General features: G+C 47.6%; 1 protein-coding gene across 1 annotated transcript in view; it reads right to left on the bottom strand.

Moving 5' to 3' along the window:
- Positions 1-15705, bottom strand: part of LOC144479463 (receptor-type tyrosine-protein phosphatase delta-like) — a 526436-nt gene extending 510731 nt beyond the window's left edge. Inside the window, exon 1 of the mRNA XM_078198154.1 lies at positions 15574-15705. The gene's annotated coding sequence lies outside the window, so the exon portion shown is untranslated. The remainder of the gene's footprint in view (positions 1-15573) is intronic.
- Positions 15706-19334: the final 3629 nt, after the last annotated feature.

The following is a 19334-nucleotide window of genomic DNA, read 5'->3' as shown; positions in this document are numbered from 1 at the left end:
GTCCAATAGCTATTTTTGCATCTCCTTTATCTTTTATATATTGAAAAAACTCTTCTATATTACTAACTAGCTTACACTCATATTTCATCCTCCCCTCCCTTATTGCTTTTATGTTGTCCTCTACTCGCTTTTAAAGGCTTCCCAATCCTCGGGCTTCCCACTAATCCTTGCCACTTTATATGCTTTTTCTTTTATGTTGTCCTTGACTTCCCTCGTCAGCCATGGATGCCTCGTCCTCCCCTTAGCATGTTTCCTCCTCTTTGGGATGAATTTCTGTTGTGCCTCCCGAATAACTCTCAAAAACTCCTGCCATTGCTGTTCCACTGTCTTCCCTGCTCGGCTCCCTTTCCAATCAACTCTGGCCAGCTCCTCCCTCATGTCTTTGCAGTTACCTTTATTTAATTGTAATACCGTTACATCTGACTCCAGCTTCTCCCTCTCAAACTGCAGAGTAAATGATATCATATTGTTGTCAACGCTCCCTCAGGCTTCCATCACCTTAAGTTCCCTAATCAAGTCTGCCTCATTACACATCACCAAATCCAGAATTGCCTGTTCCCTAGTAGGCTCTGTCACCCTCGGTCGTCTTTTTCCCAGGCAACCTTCGGGCTTCTCAGGTTCCTGCTCGGTGCCTGCCAACTCCTCAGTTAGCCCAGTAGTTCTCAGTGATAAACCATTTAGGGATTTTGTTGAAATTTGAGGGCGAAGCAACATGCCCAGGTACTCAGGAATGGGAGGAAAGTTATGTGCTGAACTGCCTTACCAAAACTCTGTACAGCAGGGGCCGCTCCTGAAATCCTAACATTGACACTGGCACCCCCCCCACCCCCTCCCACCCCACCCACCGGGGGCCTAAGAAGGGCGGACCATTCTGTCCCCCAGCCTTTCTACTGAGACCCTCACAGTGGATTGAGGTCACTGGAGAGCCTGGGGATTAAGCCATTGAAACACCTGTGCTTCAGTTGGCAGCATTCTCATCTCCAGAGTCAAGGGTTCAAGCACCATTCCAGGAACTCGAGTACGTAATGTTAGCTTAGCATTCCCAATGCAGTACTAAGGAAGGGCTGCACTGTCAGAGGTGGTGTTTTTCAGATGAGATATTAAACCGAGGCTCTGTCAGCTTTCTGAGATGGCCATAAATGATCCCTTTGTGACATTTTGAAGAGGATCAGGGGACTTACTCGCAGCCAATATTTTCACCTCAATCGCTTTAAAAAACCAGATTACCTGGTCATTGTCACATTGATGTTTGTGGGATCTTGCTGTGCACAAATTGGCTGCCACGTTTCCTACATTATGGGAGACTGCACTTCATCGGTTGCAAAGCACGTTGGGACGTCCCGAGGTTGTGAAGAGCAAATGCAAGCTCTCTTTTCTTGCTGATAAGGGAATATCATTGATTTGTTCAAAATGCATCGTCCTACGGTTAACCTGGAGTACGCAACGGCATCAAAACAAATTCATCAGCTGTGGAAAATTAACTGTGGATAAACTAACCCCCTGATTTACAACGATCGGGACTCATCTGTAGCTCCCCAACTCGAGGAGATTCCCATTCCAACACCCTATTCAGCTTTAGAGGTATACGTGGGTCAAAAGTTTTGTTAGAAGAAAAATGTACTACAATGCATTGTAATGGCCACAATATTATACGTCACCATAAATCATTGGACTAAAATGAACCTCAAATGGCTGTTGACAGCTCCAGTCATTTCATATGCTAATTGTGTTGTTCTGTGATATCTGTAACGCAGTTACAGGGTCACCTTGCCTCACCTCTTGCCAGTTGCACTCTTCGTTGCTAGCTCATCCAGTTGGTGCAACTCTTAAAAGCACACCAGAGAAGTGAATAAAACTGCATGGGATGTTGGGGCCATAATGAAATGGGAGTGAGTTTCAGTCATGGTACTTACCTCGGAGTCAGACTCACTCAAGCCCCACTCCAGAGTGTTGAGCACTCAGTCAAGGCTGGCGCTGAGGAAGGTTGCGAGGGAGTTTCAGAAGTGCCATCTTTCAAGAGAGGTAGCAAATTGAGGATCTACCTCCCTGAAGGTAAAAGATCCCATGGCACGACTTTGAGGAAGGGAAGGGAAGTTCTCTGTGTTGTCCTGGCCGATATTTATCCCTCAGCCAACACCTAATAATAGATTATCTGGTCCCATTACTATGTTTCTGGTTTTTTGTGCATCTTTCTGTGCGTGATACAACTGTCATGGTTCCTACAACACTCAAAAGTACATCATTGGCCCAAATACACTTTGGGATGTCCTGTTGGGCATAATTTCTATCTTTTTCCAATCTGTAATTTTATTCAATGTTGAAAAGGTGAACTGCTCCCTTTCTCTACCAATGCCACCTAATTTGTTGAGTGTTTCCAGCACGTTGCCATTTTCTTTCCAGCAGTGGTCACGGAGAAGCAAATTTCCCATTCTTAATCCAGAGCATGGGGCCCAATGTGGACCACACTTACCTCCACGCTGACAGAGATCAGCTAACCCAACATGGACCCAACATCCACCTTTGGATCTTCCTTACCTGTACAGCACAGCAGCAACCTCAAGATGGGAGATTAATTCATTGTTAATGTTACAGAGGCCATTAAAGTAAATGTTTTATAGAAATTTCATAGAAGCCCTCGTGCAGAAGAGGCCCATCGAATCTGCACCGACTCTCTGACAGAGTATCTTACCGAGGCCCTCTCCCCCGCCCTATTCCCGTAACCCCGCATATTTACCATGGCAATCCATCTAACCTACACATCTTGACACACTAAGGGGCAATTTAGCATGGCCAATCAACCTAACCTGCACATTGTTGGGCTATGGGAGGAAACCAGAGCACCCAGAGGAAACCCCCGCAGACACAGGGGAGAACGTGCAAACCCCACACAATCACACAAGGCTGGGATTGAACCTGTGTCCCTGCAGCTGTGAGGCAGCAGTGCTAACCACTGTGCTACTGTGTCACCCTGATTATTAACAAGATCTAAAAAGCAGGAATGATAAGTTCCATCCTTAACTATCCTGCAAGCCTGCGAGGGGAATGCACCACTTCTCTCACTGTCTAGGCTAAAAGAAGTGGCTATGGAGGAAGTAAATCTAAAAGCTCAAATGTAGCAGCAGTATTCAAGAAAGGAGAGACACAGACTGCAGGAAACTATAAGTTAGTTAGTTTAACATTGGTCATTTGGATAATGCTGGAATCATTTCTTCTCCAGTTCTCTACCTGCAGGCAGGTCCAACCCATAGCTCCATGACCTTCACCACGGCTGGGGCAAGGAAGGTCCCAAACTCCCCCCAGCAGGAACAAGAACTGAAACTTGTGCCTTTGGCACCAATCTGATCTACGTTGGCCGTCCAACCAACTGAGTTAACTGGACTCCTAGGACTCAGAGTTGCTGTGGCAACATAGACCGGAATCTTACCACTGTTCACACCGGCAGGATTTTCCCGCCCCGCCGCAGTGAATGGAGATTTGGCTGGCTGCCAAATTCTCCGACTTTGCCACAGTGGGAGCGTGGCATGGACGGCTGGTAAGATCTCACTCAGTCTTTTCCATGCATGTTGTAGCCTGGACCTATGGATGGTGATGGTAGCGGCTCCAATGTTCTTTCCATCACATTCTGACCAGGAATCTCTTCCACGTTGACCATCCGCCATTGTCGTGTATTGGAAGAATTTGCAAGTTGGCCGCATTGACCATCAAGTCCTGAGGTGGGACTCGAACCTGGAGTTTCTGACTCAGAGGAAGGGGCACTACCCACTGCACCACAAGACCCCCTAGCAGGACATTTAGAAAATCATAAGACAATCAGGCAGAGTCAACATGGTTTAGTGAAAGGGAAATCATTGCTGACAAAGTTATTAGTGTTTAAATTTATTAGGCTTCCCTACACAGAGGGATTATAATACAGAGAGATGTGAAGTTTTTCACTTTGGTCAAAAGAATAGGAAGGCAGATTTTTTTTTGTTTAAGAAGGTGAGAAATTCCGAAGTGTTGATGCTCAAAGAAGCTTGGGTGCACTCGAACAAGGAAGTCAAAAAGTTAATATGGAGGTACAGCAAGCTGCTAGGAAGGCAAATGGCATTTTGGCCTTTGTTGCAAGAGAGTTGGGGTAGAGGAATAAGGAAGTCTTGCAAGAGTTCACAGAATCCATAGAATCCCTACAGTGCAGAAGAAGCCCATTCAGCCCATCGAGTCTGCACCGAGCACAATCCCACCCAGGCCCTATTCCCGTGACCCTACATATTTACCCTGCTAATCCCCCTAACACTAGGGTCAATTTAGCATGGCCAATCAACCTATCCTGCACACCTTTGGACTGTGGGAGGAAACCGGAGCACCCGGAGGAAACCCACACAGACACAGGGAGAACGTGCAAACTCCACACAGACAGTGACCCGAGACCGGAACCCGGGTCTCTGGCGCTGCGAGGCAGCAGTGCTAATCACCGTGCCACCCCTTGTACAGAGTTTTGGTGATGCCACACCTGGAGTATTGTGTGCAGTTTTGGTCTCACACATTTAAGGAAAGGTATGGGAGACAGTGCAGCAAAGTTTCACCAAATTGGCTCCTGGGACGAGGGTGGTTCTACGATGAGAGGCTGTGAAAATTGGGTCCATTTTCTCTGGAGTTTAGAAGAATGAGAGGCGATCTGACTGAAACGCAGAAGATTCTGAAGGGGCTCGATAGGGTGGACACAGAGATTGTTTCCACTGGTCGGGAAATCTAAGATGCAGCAGCACAATCTCAGGAAAAGGAGCCAGCCATTGAGGATTGAGATGAGGGGAAATTGCTTCACTCAAAGGGTTGCGAACCTTTGCAATTTCCTGCTCCAGAGGGTTGTGGATGTTCTAACATTGAATACATTTAATCACAGAATCGTTCCAGTGCAGGAGGAGGCCATTCAGCCCATTGAGTCTACACTGGCTCTCTGGCAGAGCATTCAGCCTTGTCCCACTCCCTTGCCTTAACCCCGTAACCTTGCATATTCTTTCTTTTCAGATAACAATCCAATTCCCTTTCAAATACCTCGATAGAATCTGCCTCCACCATCCTCTCAGGGATCTCCTTCCAGACTCCAATCACTCTCTGGGTGAAATTATTCCTCGTGTCACTTTTACTTCTTTTGCCAATTATTTGGAGTCTGTTCCCTTTAGCTCTTGATATTTTCTTGAGTAGCAACAGTTTCTCACTATCTACCTTCTCCATACTCAGCATAGACAGGTTTTTGTTGTTCAGGGAATTGAGGGATATGAGTAATGGACAGGAAAGTGGAGTTGAAGTTTTGGATCAGCATGGTACTGGATGGTGGAGCAGGCCTGACGGGCTGTATGGTCCACTCCTGCTCTTAGCTCTTGTGTTCTTGGAGGGTGTAACAAGCAGTATGGAAAAAGGGGAACCAGTAGATGTAGTGCATTTATATTTCCAGAAAGCATTTAATAAGATGTCACATAGAAGGTTACTGCACAGGGTAAGATCCCATGGGGTTGAGGGTGAAATATTAGCATGGAGGGAGGATTGGTGAACAAACCAGGGCAGCATGGTGGCACAGTGGTTCGCACTGCTGCCTCACAGCGCTAGGGACCCGGGTTCGATTCCGGCCTTGGGTGACGCGTGGAGTTTGCGCGTTCTCCCCAGTGTCTGCGTGAGATTCCTCCGGGTGATTTCTGCGTGAGATTCCTCCGGGGCGGCACGGTAGCACAGTGGTTAGCACTGCTGCTTCACAGCTCCAGGGTCCCAGGTTCGATTCCCGGCTCGGGTCACTGTCTGTGTGGAGTTTGCACATTCTCCTCGTGTCTGCGTGGGTTTCCTCCGGGTGCTCCGGTTTCCTCCCACAGTCCAAAGATGTGCGGGTTAGGTTGATTGGCCAGGTTAAAAAAAAATTGCCCCTTAGAATTCTGAGATGCGTAGATTAGAGGGATTAGCGGGTAAATATGTGGGGGTAGGGCCTGGGTGGGATTGTGGTCGGTGCAGACTCGATGGGCCGAATGGCCTCCTTCTGCACTGTAGGGTTCTATGTTTCTATGTTTCTACTCCGGTTTCCTTCCACAGTCCAAAGATGTGTAGGTTAGGTGGATTGGCCATAGTAAACGTGTGGGGTTACATGGATAGGGCGGCGGAGTGGGCCTATGTAGAATGCTATTTCGGAGGGTTGTTGCAGGCTTGATGGACCGAATGGCCTCCTGCACTGTCGGGGTTCTATGGAGAGCCAGGATAAATGGGTCATTTTCGGAAAGGCAAACCGTAACTAGTAGTGCGCCTCGGAGATCTGTGCTGGCAGATAGGGAGGAAAGCAAGTCGTGAGGAGGATACAAAGAGTTGACAAAGGATAAATGAGCGGGCAAAAAAACTGGCAGGTGGATTATTATGTGGGAAAACATGAGGCTGTCCACTTTGACAGGAAGATCAGAAAAGCAGAATATTATTTAAGTGAAGAGAGACTGCTGAATACTGGGGTACAGTGGGATCTGGGTCCCCTTCTACATGACTCATAAAAAGTTAGCATGCAGAAACAACAAATAATTAGGACGGCAGATGAAATGTTGGCCTTTATCATGAGGGACATGGAGTAGAGGTCTTGAGGCAGTTGTACTGATCATTGGTGAGACTCCACCCGCAGTACCATGCACAGTTTTGGCCTCCTGACTCAAGGAGGGATATACTTGCATTGGAACGAGTTCAGAGAAAGTTCACTAGGCTGATTCCTGGGAGAAAGGCTAGTCTAATGAGGAACAACAGAGCAGGTTAGGCCTGTACTCATGAATGAGAGGTGATCTTATCGCAACATGTAAGATCCTGAGGAGGTTCGATGTTAGAATGTAACCAATGATAACATTGGATCTGTTACAGTTCGACCTATAGTAACAAACTATAAGGATCAGCTGACCCAGTAAACTATGTAGCCAATGACAGAATGATGTGGTGGTCAATTGACCAGCTGATTCAGAATAAGTAGGAATCTGTTAGGAATTGTGGGGAGCTTGGAATGACCCAGGGTGAGGCATCAAATGTTGGAGTAATGAAGTTTCTTTATTAAACCTTTTTCTGTTGAAGTAAGTTTGTTTCATTTTATTACCTATAATCGAAGAGTACCTTCTGCTGGATGAACATTCCACAGGGTAGATATTGGAAAGATGTTTCTTGTTATAGAGGAATCTAGAACCAGGGGTCAGATTTTAAAAATTAGGGGCCTCCCATTTAACACAGAGTTGATGAAGAAATTCTTCTCTCAGAGGGTCATTAGTGGTTGGTGTTCTCTTCCCCAGTGGAAGTTGGGTCATTGAAGATATTCAAGGCTGAGTTAGACAGAATTTGATCAACAGGGGAGTCAAGGGTTATGAGGGAGGGGCAGGAAAAGTGGAGCTAAGTTCACAATCAGATCTGCTTTGAACGTATCGAATGGTGGAGCAGGCTCGATGGGCCGAATGGTCGACTCCTGCTCCTATTCCTTATGGACCGAAGGAGTTCAGTTATTTGCAGCGAGTGGAGAAGCTGACGGTGTTCTCTTTCCACCAGAGGCAGTTAAAAGGAGGTTTGATGCAGGTTTTCAAAATGATGAAGAGTTTTGATTGAGGAGAGAAGGAGAGATGTTTCCAACCAGTGAAGGGTTGCTAACCAGAATACACAGATTTAGGGGCAGTTAGCCACAGAGCCAGAGACAACATGAGGAAACAGGTGAAAGCAGCATATCAAGATCTTTCGAATCATAGAATCCTTACAGTGGAGAAGGAGGTTATTCGGCCCATTGGGTCTGCACCGATAACAATCACATCCAGGCCCTATCCCCGAAACCCCACATATTTACCCCGCTAATCACTCTAACCTACGCATCCCAGGACACTAAGGGGCAATTTAGCATGGCCAATGCACCTAACCAGAAAAGATGGTGGAAGCAGATTCAATCCTAACATTCAAAAGCAAATTTGATAAACATCTAAAGGGGAAATATTTCATGGAATTGTAGAATCCCTGCAGTGCAGAATGAGGCCATTCGGCCCATTGAGTCTGCACCGACAACAATCCTATCCCCATATCCCCACGTATTTATCCTGCTAATCCCACAACCAGCTTCGTTTGGATGGGGAGTGGGGATGGGGGTACAGAGAAGCGGGATAACGTTGGCCCACCTCTAAACATTGAATGGGAGCAAGGCTTGAGCTCAGCTGCAATGGCATGCTGCTGTGGAATAGCAACCAACAATTCATCCAGGCTCAATCATGAACAGAGGAACCCCCCGGGTGGGATATCAAAGGACAACTAGCAGCATGGAACAGTCAGAGAAAATAAGCTAATTTTACTTTGCTCTGACGGAATCCCCTAACAGATAGGAGTGGGGTCTTGAATTATTTCTTCATCAACCCCTTCCACCTTCAAGGGGTTAAATTAGAGATTGAGAAGTTAGGAGTAGATCACTCTGTTGGAGATCTGGGGAAAGTACGAATGAGGGAACCCAGTGGCTCTTTGTTTCAGGGACTGGTCTCGTGCTGCCTCCATTACACTGCGTGGATGACCGACTCAGTTAGTGAGCTTTGTTGTCCAACATTCCCTCCATGTCAGTCAGTTCAATGCAATGTTCAGTAACTACACAGAGCAGCCAATGTGCCAAAAATCCGATGCTCCCACTGTAATGTTCATAGAAGCCCTACAGTGCAGTAGGAGGCCATTCGGCCCATCGACACTGCACCAACAGCCATCCCACCTTTGCCCTAAGCCCGTAACCCCACATATTTACCCTGGTGGTCCCCCTGAACTAGGATTAATTTGGCATGGCCAATCCATCTAACATGCACATCTTTGGACCGTGGGAAGCAACCAGAGCACCCGGAGGAAACCCACGCAGACACGGGGAGAATGTGCAAACTCCACACAGACAGTGACCCAAGGCTGGAATTGAGTCCGGGTCCCTGGGGCTGTGAGGCAGCGGTGCTCATCGGGTTAGTTTTTAAGCCAGAGAAACAAAATGCACACCTTCTTAAAAAGATACGGAGCAACATTACAATTCCTCAAATAAGTAGCCCAAGGAAGCTCCATCACCACCTGACTAATGTCAAGGTACACTGCATGGGCACTAGCCACCCTCCCTGTAATTACTGGCCCAAATGGCCATTTTATCACCAATTCTGCCCTCTCTTCCCAACTAAACACATGCAGCTGGAATGAGTCGATCGTGATCGGGAAAGAGAGAACACTGCCTGAATTCTCCCACTGCGCAAAGACACCTTTTATTTTCTTGCTAAGTCAGCAGTGGACAAGCAGCAGGGTGCAGCAATAGCGTCCCTTCACTTTTTCTCAGCGCCCCCAGTCGAAGGGATCGGGGTTGATGAATTTATGTGTCCTCAGGAGATGGGGGAGTGTCAGAGGAATGGGGCAGAAGTGTAATTTCACAACAAAGTGGGCAGTTACATCAAAGGTTTCACACTCCGCTACTGCGGGGAGGAATAAACCCTGACAGCGCACCTCGAGGGTTGCGCGACAGCACTTCTAAGCTCTCAGGATCCCTCAGACGGCTGCACAACTCGGGAATTATTTTAAAAACATCCTCACAGTTGGTTGAATTCGACGGGCCTTCACCAACCCTTTGAAGGGTTAAAGGAGAGGCTGGGAATTGAGAAGCAGACCAGTCTGCCGGAGATCTCAACATGGAAGCCGATTCACATGCAGTGAGAGCACATGACCAGCAAGCCAACAATTGGCTAATTACCATAGAATCCTACAGTGCAGAAGGAGGCCATTTGGCCCATTGAGTCTGGACCGACAACAATCCCACCCAGGCTCTATCCCCATAATCCCATGCATTTACCCCTGTTAGTCCTCCTGACATTCAGGGGCAATTTAGCATGGCCGATCCGTCCAACCCGCACATCTTTGGACTGTGGGAGGAAACCGGAGCACCCGGAGGAAACCCACGTAGACACGGGGAGAACTTGCAAACTCCACACAGACAGTGATCCAAGTTGGGAATTGAACCCGGGTCCCTCGTGCTATGAGGCAGCAGTGCTAGCCACTGTGCCACTGTGTCGCTTAGTTAATTGCTTTACAATGGTGGTGATTGTAAGGGAAATTCTGGTGAAGACGCCAGGAGAACTCCCTGTTCCTCTTCACGTAACGCCCATGATCAACTTAACAACCATCTCAACAAGAATAAGGGGTCTTGAGTTAACACATCACCGACAATGCAACATTATTGCACTGAAATGTTTGGCAAGATTGTGTTCAGTTCCTGGCATGGGGCTTGAACCCACAACTTTCTGATCTGACAAGAGTACACTGAAGTTGCTAACCTCTTGGCCACTAGGTGACACTAAATGAAATTCACCGTCTAATACTTCCACAGACTGCTAAAGACACCCGGTGGTAGTCAGCGAAACTGCATCCTTTAAAAAAAAACACACATCCCTCATGTCGAAATTGCCATTTATGTTCAGGAAGATCCAATATTTACTCAACTGCTGTAAGGGGCAGTGAGGCAACCTCCCGCAACAATAGATGCAGGCCTGATGCTGTCAATTTTCCAGCTTCTAGTCTCCTGTGTGTGGTATCCCTGGCCTCTTCGATCATCAAGTCATTACTCTGCGGGGCTCCCCGTTTGAACCTCTCCACTCTCTGGTTTCCAGAGACCCTGCAACTCTGCTAATACCATCCAGTGTTCGCCTGACCTCTTTCAAGTGGGGTGGCATCTCAGGTTAAAGGCACTGAGTCGGATACATTTGCTGAATGAAAGGCATGGGTATTGAATGGAAAATACTACATAGAAACAGTGAAAGGCTGGTGCACAGCTCTGGGATTCCAATTGTCACGCAGCATGTATTGTGCGTGACAATGGAAGTGGGAGCCTTGCACTGAGAAACGGAAGAGCTCCAGGTAATTTAGCCAGTGAGAATGTTCGCCGGTGTGTACGAGTGCATTTAAACAGCATTGGAGTAACTGCCGGTTGTGCTTTAGCTGATTGGCAGCAGCGTAAGAATTAGATAAGCTCAGTGACAGTATAGTTTATCTTAAAGGCTTAATTTCATTCTCTGGCAGTGAGTTGCCAGTGCCCGCTGCTGCTCAACTCCACCAGAACCAAACCAAATCAAGGCTGCCCCGGCAGAATCACCGGTCCGCAGGCTGTCTGGACATTCAAGCCGAGAGTCACATCTTGCGGGTGGTTGGCGAGGTTATTGTGCAGTGCTGGCAGCTCACAGTGTAAATCCTGCTCCCTGTAACTGCTGCTGAATCACTCCCAGCTCTGTATCTCCGGCCTGTCACCGTGAGGACAAAGTCTTTCCCCATGAATGATGTGGAACACCTCCCCCCTTCTCTCCCTCCCCCCGAGATTTACTTATACACCTCAGTGTGATTCTGCCAAACACTTAGAATCAGTTATTTCCATAGAGAAAGCAGCGGGATGTGAACATATCTCTCTCTCTCTCTCTTTCCCTGCTGCCATCAGACTTTTGAATGGTCCTATCACATATTAAGCTGATCTTTCTCCTCACCCTATTGGAAACTGTGACACTATGGGAGAATTCTCCCGTCCCGCCCGCCATGGGAATTATAGCGGGCAGGGGGGGGGGTAGGGGGGGAAGACCACGCCAAGGTCCATTGATCTCAGGCGGGGATTCTCAGATTTTGGGGCAAATGTGGCCAGAGAATCCCACTCCATGTCCTTTCCTTCTTCCCAATGTATTCAGTAGGCTTTGTCTGTATAGCGCGCAAGAAACAATACTTTTCACTGTATACCAATACATGTGACAACAATAAATCAATTCAATTCTCCCTCCACTTCTTTCTCCTCAGCTTTCTCTCTTCCGAGCTTCTCCTCCAGAGACAGTGGTTCCCTTGCTGGGTTGTGATACCACAAGTCACAGGCAATGGGCGCCCTCTGGTACCATTGGCACTGTGGAGCTGCGTTTATACTCAGCCAGCTGGCACCACTGGCTCTTGGTACAAATGCCCAAACTCAGCCCACAGCACCCACCGTGGTGCCACTCCCATCTCACCCACGCAGCACACACACACACACACACACACACACACGCCTGATCCACAAAATCCAGCTGATAAAGAGAGCCTCCTCAGCATCAGGAGGCCAGCTTAATATATCAGTAAGCGAGATCCACAAGCTCAGGAGCTAGAAACTCTCCTTCCTCTGAGGGCCAGCCAAGCATCGACAGGCAGCAAAAATCAGCACTGGGACATCCAGTAGGAGCCTACGTTAGGTGGACGTGGATGTACAAGCATCAATTCATTTGCGATAGATTTATAAAGCATTGTTAGGTTTTGTAAAAAGGAAAGACTTGCATTTACATAGCGCCTTTCATAGCCTCAGGATGTTCCACAGCCAATGAAATACTTTCTTCAAATTCAGCCACTGCTGTGATGTTGGAAAAGCAGCAGTCGGTTTGTGCACAGCAAGATCCCATAAACAGCAGCGTGATAACGGCCGGATCTGTTTTGGTGAGCTATGAATGTTGGTCAGAATTGGCTCCTCTTCCGACAGTGCCGTGGGATCTTCCGCATTCAGCTGGGCAAGGCAGATGGAGTCTTGCTTTGGCACCCCACTTGGAGGTTGATAAAACAGGACGGGGCTTTGCCATCGATTGACAATGCTGCCGGACCCCTCTCTATGGCATGACCCATCTTATCCACCGGCCGTTGATGATGAGCGTGGTTTCGACTTTGGACGGCCAGTTCCAATTTTCAGAATGCCAGTACGCAGCCACCCACTGGCACCGCCATCAGACGCGACACCCTGCTGGACAGCTCGCTGGAACCAGAAAGGGTGGCCCGCAATGACGCAAAGAATGGTGGTTCGCTCAAAATCTGTGACAAAGTCTTTTTAAAATTGGGTTTGTGCCATTCCAATCGGAAGTGGGCTTGCTGCCCTGCTTGGGGTGGGGGGGGGGGGGGGGGTGACACCTCATCACCGATGGGGCTGTCGGTAAGAGCTGACCTAACGAGCTCTTCTTAACGGAGGCACAAGTCAGCCTTTCCAAGATACTCTTTGTGCCCTATCCAAAATCAAACATCGGCCGCAGAGGGGCACCACCTCCGCCCAACACAGAACACCCTGGATAAGGAGCAACTGCCCGCCTGGCACTGCCCACTCAGAAGATTTCACTCTCTAACCCTCACAGCGTTCTTTGCTGCCTCTGGAGTGAACAACAAAGAGAGAGAGAGAGACAGGCAAAAAAAAAACCAGGACAGTAATGAAAAATCTACTTCGCTAACAATCAATTAAAATAATTAGTAACTTCATCCCCGAGGAGAAACACACTGAGACACACCACCAGATCAATCGCTGTTATCAAAAATTACTGCTTACCAAAGCTAGTGACTGTCACCAATACAACGGAACACATTGCTTATTCCTCACACAGTAGCAGTCAATGTTAGATGGCCAGGAATTGCTATTAACAAGCCCCTTGCACCAAAAGATGTGTCCCACCCCACCTCTGGGAAAGTCCATGCGTGAATTAATTCCCTTGCGGTTGCCTGTGGGGGAGAGAGGGGGGGGGGGGAAGAGAGTGAGAGGGGGGGGGGGGCGGGGGAGCCTACTGTAGGGTTGGGAGGGGAAGAAGTGTTCCCTGAGGTCTCTGAATTTCTCAGACAATACCTGTCTTTCTTCAGCACTGCCTCCCCGAAGGTTAAGCAGAAGTTACGAGGAAACTGTCCAAAGCGTCAAGGGTTAAGCTTTGCCTGTTCAAACTGATTAGCCTCACCCCAAGCAGGGGAGGAGAGGGGGGGAAGGGGGTGGTGGGGGGAAGAAAGGCGAGAGGGAGGGGGGGAAAAAATGAGAATATCGAAGTCTCTAAAATCACGGTTACAATAATGAATGCCAAACCTTTGCTCATTTTCATGGCTCTACAATTTGAGGTAGAGAGAAAATCAATATTAATCAAATTCCTCCAATAATTTGCAAACAGACTTTAGCATTAAAACATCATTCCGGGGACCAGACTTTAATCTTCATTTTAAAAAAAATGGAGTTATTATTGATAAACCTTTGTTACGGCACAATAACACTGGCATACCCAATGAAAACAAAACACATCCACGTAAGTGATGTTTATTCTTTTACATATCTCTCCCCAATGTAGACAAGCCAAGACATCGATCTCCCATATAAAGAGGTCAATGAAGGCGATTTTTCAAGGCTATTTTTGCCCCGGCATGAACTAAACACAATAAAAGGCGAGAGAAAGCTCAGTTACAACGGAACGATCCAATAACACCCCATCTCCTCTCCAAGACAATTCCCCTCCAGCTAAAAGTGAAAGGAAGTGATTACTTGCAATGTATATTGAGGCAGCAATTCGTCTGTCTATCTGATCTGTATCAATCTCTTCCTTAAATATGAAGCTTGGCGAAGTTGTAGGCAATCTGGTTAATGCATCAAGCTGTCACATCCAGCGCTAAGCAATTCTTAACCGAGAGAATGTTTTAACACGAAGGGGCACACATTATTTCCACGGAGTTTTGGCTTGCTGTTTTTTTAAAAAAAATACTCCAGTATATCCGAGGGAAGAATTACCGCTCCCCATTCATCCCTACCCTTCCATCCCCACTATGTATTTTCCATCAGTAGATAATGGGGGGGTGGGGGGGGGGGGGGGGGAGGGCATGAAGACAACTTGCAGGCTGAAGGCTCCCCGTGTCCGTCCCAATGTCTAAAAGATTTACGCCTCATTGAGAAGGCAAAGGAGCATTGCAAAGTAAACGTTTCACAAACAGATCAATAGTTTCCAAATATTTAATCAAAATCAACCCAGCGTAGGACATGCAAGCATTTTATTAATGTTGACACTCCCCCGAAAGAAGATCCAGTGAGGGGAGAACAATCCTTTGTGCAAAAATCTTCAGGGAGTAAGATCTGGAAAGGACTACTCTGCCCACCCATAACATCTTCCTCCTGCCCTCAAATTGTATCAACCCCCCCCCCCCCACCTCCACAACCTCCCAGTCCATCTGTGTAGTGCCCTGTCCTATGCACAGTTCAGAACTCACCTGCCAAAACCCCAACAGCCCCGATCCTCTTTTTAAAAAAATCCTTTGCACACTCTCCTACTCAGTCAGATGCACTGCGTCCATACCCATTTAAACCCCTCATTCACACACACACACCCTGCCTGGTTGCTGCTCCTGCCTTTCCCCCATCCCTCCACACACGGAATTTCTACATCTGCCCAGTGTCTCACCTCTGGAGTGCTGTAGGACGAATCCATGCCCACACACCTCCTCCTATTCACTCCTTGTGCAAGAATTTCTGCCTCTCCCTTCGGAAAGACGGAAAGTAAACCAGTAGAAAGCTTCCCCTTTTGGTAGGGAATTCAAAGTGGGAGCATTCCCAGGGCAGGGGCATTGCAGACTCCCACTCTCTGCAACACACACACACACAAAAAGAAGCCCTTTGCAAGAAATCAAATGCAAAGAAGAAGCCCCATCACAGCAGGAATACAAAGGAATTTAAATGCCCTCCCTCACACAAGAGCCCCCAACACACACACACATACATACATACATAGATAGATAACTCCAATCAAAAGCATTGAAATGATAGGGAAGGAGGGGATGGATGAAAGCATTTACCTGGTGAAATGTTGCTGCTTTTTGCTTTACATTTTCCTGGTGAATAATCCTGTATTTGCAGAGCTGTGTAATCCCAGTGTGTGTGGTGGTGGTGGTGTGCTGCTGCTTGCTGCTTGCAGCCTCTCTCTCTCTCTCTCTGTCAGCCTCTCTCAGCTGGAGCAGCCAGCAAGGGGGTGATGTCATTCAGAACCCCGGCGTCATGACATCACGCTTGCCCCGCGTCCCCTGACGTCAGCGCGCCGCGGCGCCGTCCCAGGAGGGAGCACGTGACCGAGGCTCGGGCGCGCACGCGCGTTTCTCTCTTAAAGTGACAGTCCTCTCTCTTAAAGGAGCCTTCTGGAGGGCGTTGATCAGGATTTAAGTTCTCAGTATTTAAATTCTCAAGATTTAAATCTCCCCCCCCCCGTGTGACTACTTTTGATGATGTTTTGCCCTTTATGGAAGTCAAATAAATTGGCAGATATAGAAACATAGAAACTAGAAGCATGGGTGGGCCATTCAGCACTTCGAGCCTGCTCCGCCATTCATCTTGATCATGGCTGATCACTGAATTCAATATCCTGATCCCTCCTTCCTCCCATATTCCCTGATCTCTGTAGCCGCAAGAGCTAGATCGAATATAAAGAACAAGAACAAAGAACAAAGAACAGTACAGCACAGGAAACAGGCCCTTCGGCCCTCCAAGCCTGTGCCGCTCCTTGGTCCAACTAGACCAATCGTTTGTATCCCTCCATTCCCAGGCTGCTCATGTGACTATCCAGGTAAGTCTTAAACGATGTCAGCGTGCCTGCCTCCACCACCCTACTTGGCAGCGCATTCCAGGCCCCCACCACCCTCTGTGTAAAAAACATCCCTCTAATATCTGAGTTATACTTCGCCCCTCTCACCTTGAGCCCGTGACCCCTCATGAACGTCACTTCTGATCTGGGAAAAAGCTTCCCACCGTTCACCCTATCTATCCCCTTCATAATCTTGTACACCTCTATTAGATCTCCCCTCATTCTCCGTCTTTCCAGGGAGAACAACCCCAGTTTACCCAATCTCTCCTCATAGCTAAGACCCTCCATACCAGGCAACATCCTGGTAAACCTTCTCTGCACTCTCTCTAACGCCTCCACGTCCTTCTGGTAGTGCGGCGACCAGAACTGGACGCAGTACTCCAAATGTGGCCTAACCAGCGTTCTATACAGCTGCATCATCAGACTCCAGCTTTTATACTCTATACCCCGTCCTATAAAGGCAAGCATACCATATGCCTTCTTCACCACCTTCTCCACCTGTGTTGCCACCTTCAAGGATTTGTGGACTTGCACACCTAGGTCCCTCTGTGTTTCTATACTCCTGATGACTCTGCCATATATTGTATAACTCCCCCCTACATTATTTCTTCCAAAATGCATCACTTCGCATTTATCCAGATTAAACTCCATCTGCCACCTCTCCGCCCAATTTTCCAGCCTATCTATATCCTGCTGTATTGCCCGACAATGCTCTTCGCTATCCGCAAGTCCAGCTGTATAAAATATGAACAGAAAATGTTGGATAAACTCAACAAGGTCTGGCAGCATCTGTGGAACACCTCGAGTCCAATATGACTGTTCTACAGATATGGCAAATGGTCTAATTCTTCTCCTATATCTGATAGTGTTACAGGTTATGGGGAAAAGGTGGAGAATGGGTTTGAGAAACATTTCAGCCATGATTGAATGGCAGAGCAGACTCGATGGGCCGAATGACCTCATTCTGCTCCTATATCTTATGGTCTTATGGATGTAAAAGTTAGGCAACTTTGCAGTTCAGTCTCCATCCTAGGTGTAATTGTATACAGAGAAACAGGGTTAATGTTTTGAGTCCTTCTGTTCTTTTAGAAGGGTCATATTGGACCGAAAACATAAACTCTGTTCCTCTCTTCACAGATGCTGCCAGACCTGCCGTGCTTCTCCAGCCTTTTCTAGTTTCATTTTGGATTTCCAGCATCCACAGTATTTTGCTTTTAATTATATATAGAGTTGCCAATTGTGATTAAACGTATTCCTGAAGGTTTCTCACATGACTTGCCCCCACAGTCCAATCCGGCCAACATATCTATTGTGGTGTGCTACCCTCCGACACCAGTTAGAAAGCAAAAGGACTCATTACCCAATTAGATGATGCTTGATTCTCAACCAAACAACCTTTGTTTTAATCCCACTTTCAATATTTCCATCTGGTAACTAGAAAAGTTGAAGGAAAATGACCAAAAAAGATCAATCTTTTGATTTTTCTCCAGGGTTGCTCCAGCAGTGTCCGGAGATGCCAATGCATTCTTGGAGTCCCTAATTATATAAAAACCCTCATCTGTACAGTGTACAGTTTTGCAATGTATTAAGCATACGTTGTAACAATTTTCAGTGGGTTTGACAGTGTAGATGCTGAGAGGTGTTCCTTGAATCATAGAATCCTACAGTGCAGAAGGAGTCCATTCGGCCCATCGAGTCTGCACCGACCACAATCCCACCCAGGCCCTATCCCCATAACCCTATGCATTTACCCTAGCTAGTCCCCCTGACATTAAGGGGCAATTCAGCATGGCCAACCAATCTAACCTGCACATCTTTGGACTGTGGGAGGAAACTGGAACATCCGGAGGAAACCCACACAGACATGGGGAGAACGTGCAAACTCCACACAGACCCAAGCTGGGAATTGAACCCAGGTCCCTGGCGCTGTGAGGCAGCAGTGCTAACCACTGTGCCACCGTGCCGCCCACATTCACACACATGGACACACGCACACATACGCGCACACACACACGGAGACATGGGTTCCCTCCGCAGGCGTCAGCACACCCAGAGTAAAATGGGATAGCCTCATCCTGGGAGATCAACCTGCCTGATTCATTGACTCTCCTCTTGTACCAGAGGGCATAATCTCAGATGTCCATTTAAGACTGAGATGAGGGGGGAATTTCTTCTCTCAGAGGGTGGTGAATCTATGGAGATCTTTACAGTAGAGGGCTGTGGAGGTTGGGTCAGTAAGTATGTTCAAGGCTGAGACAGACAGATTTTTAATCAGTAAGGGAATCGAGGGTAATGGGGATAAGGCGAGAAACTGGAGTTGAGGACCATATGAGATCAGCATAATCTCATTGAATAGCAGAGCAGACTCTATGGGCTGAATGGCCACCAGCTTTGGTCAGTGAAAGCACCCTCATTGCCAAGGTCTAGAGACAGTTTCTTGAGCACATTCTTCAGACTGAGACTTCACCGTGCTGACATCTGAATTGAATCATCATAAAAATCGTAGAAACCTTACAGAGCAGAAGAAGGCCATTCGGCCCATCGAGCCTGCACCGACAACAATCCCACCCAGGCCCTATCCCCACACATTTACCCCGCTAATCCTTCCAACCTATACATCCCAGGACACTAAGGGGGAATTTATCATGGCCAATCAACCTAACCCGCACATACTTGGACTGTGGGAGGAAACCGGAGCACCCGGAGGAAACCCACACAGACATGGGGAGAATGTGCAAACTCCACACAGACAGTGACCCAAGCCGGGAATCAAACCCAGGTCCCTGGAGCTGTGAAGCAGCAGTGCTAACCACTGTGCTACCGTGCCGCCCAAAATATTCTGACCTCTCAGGGAGATTTGAAAGATCCCACCATGCTATTTCCTCATCTAATACTAGATGACATACTAGGCACAATGGACCAAATGGCCTTCTTGTCTGCAGTAACTTTTATAATTTCTATGACTAAAAACACATTATCTGA

This window comes from Mustelus asterias, chromosome 26 (genome assembly GCF_964213995.1).
Source record: "Mustelus asterias chromosome 26, sMusAst1.hap1.1, whole genome shotgun sequence".
In the NCBI taxonomy this organism is placed as follows: Eukaryota; Metazoa; Chordata; class Chondrichthyes; order Carcharhiniformes; family Triakidae; genus Mustelus; species Mustelus asterias.
This window is presented reverse-complemented; position numbering and strand designations above follow the sequence as displayed.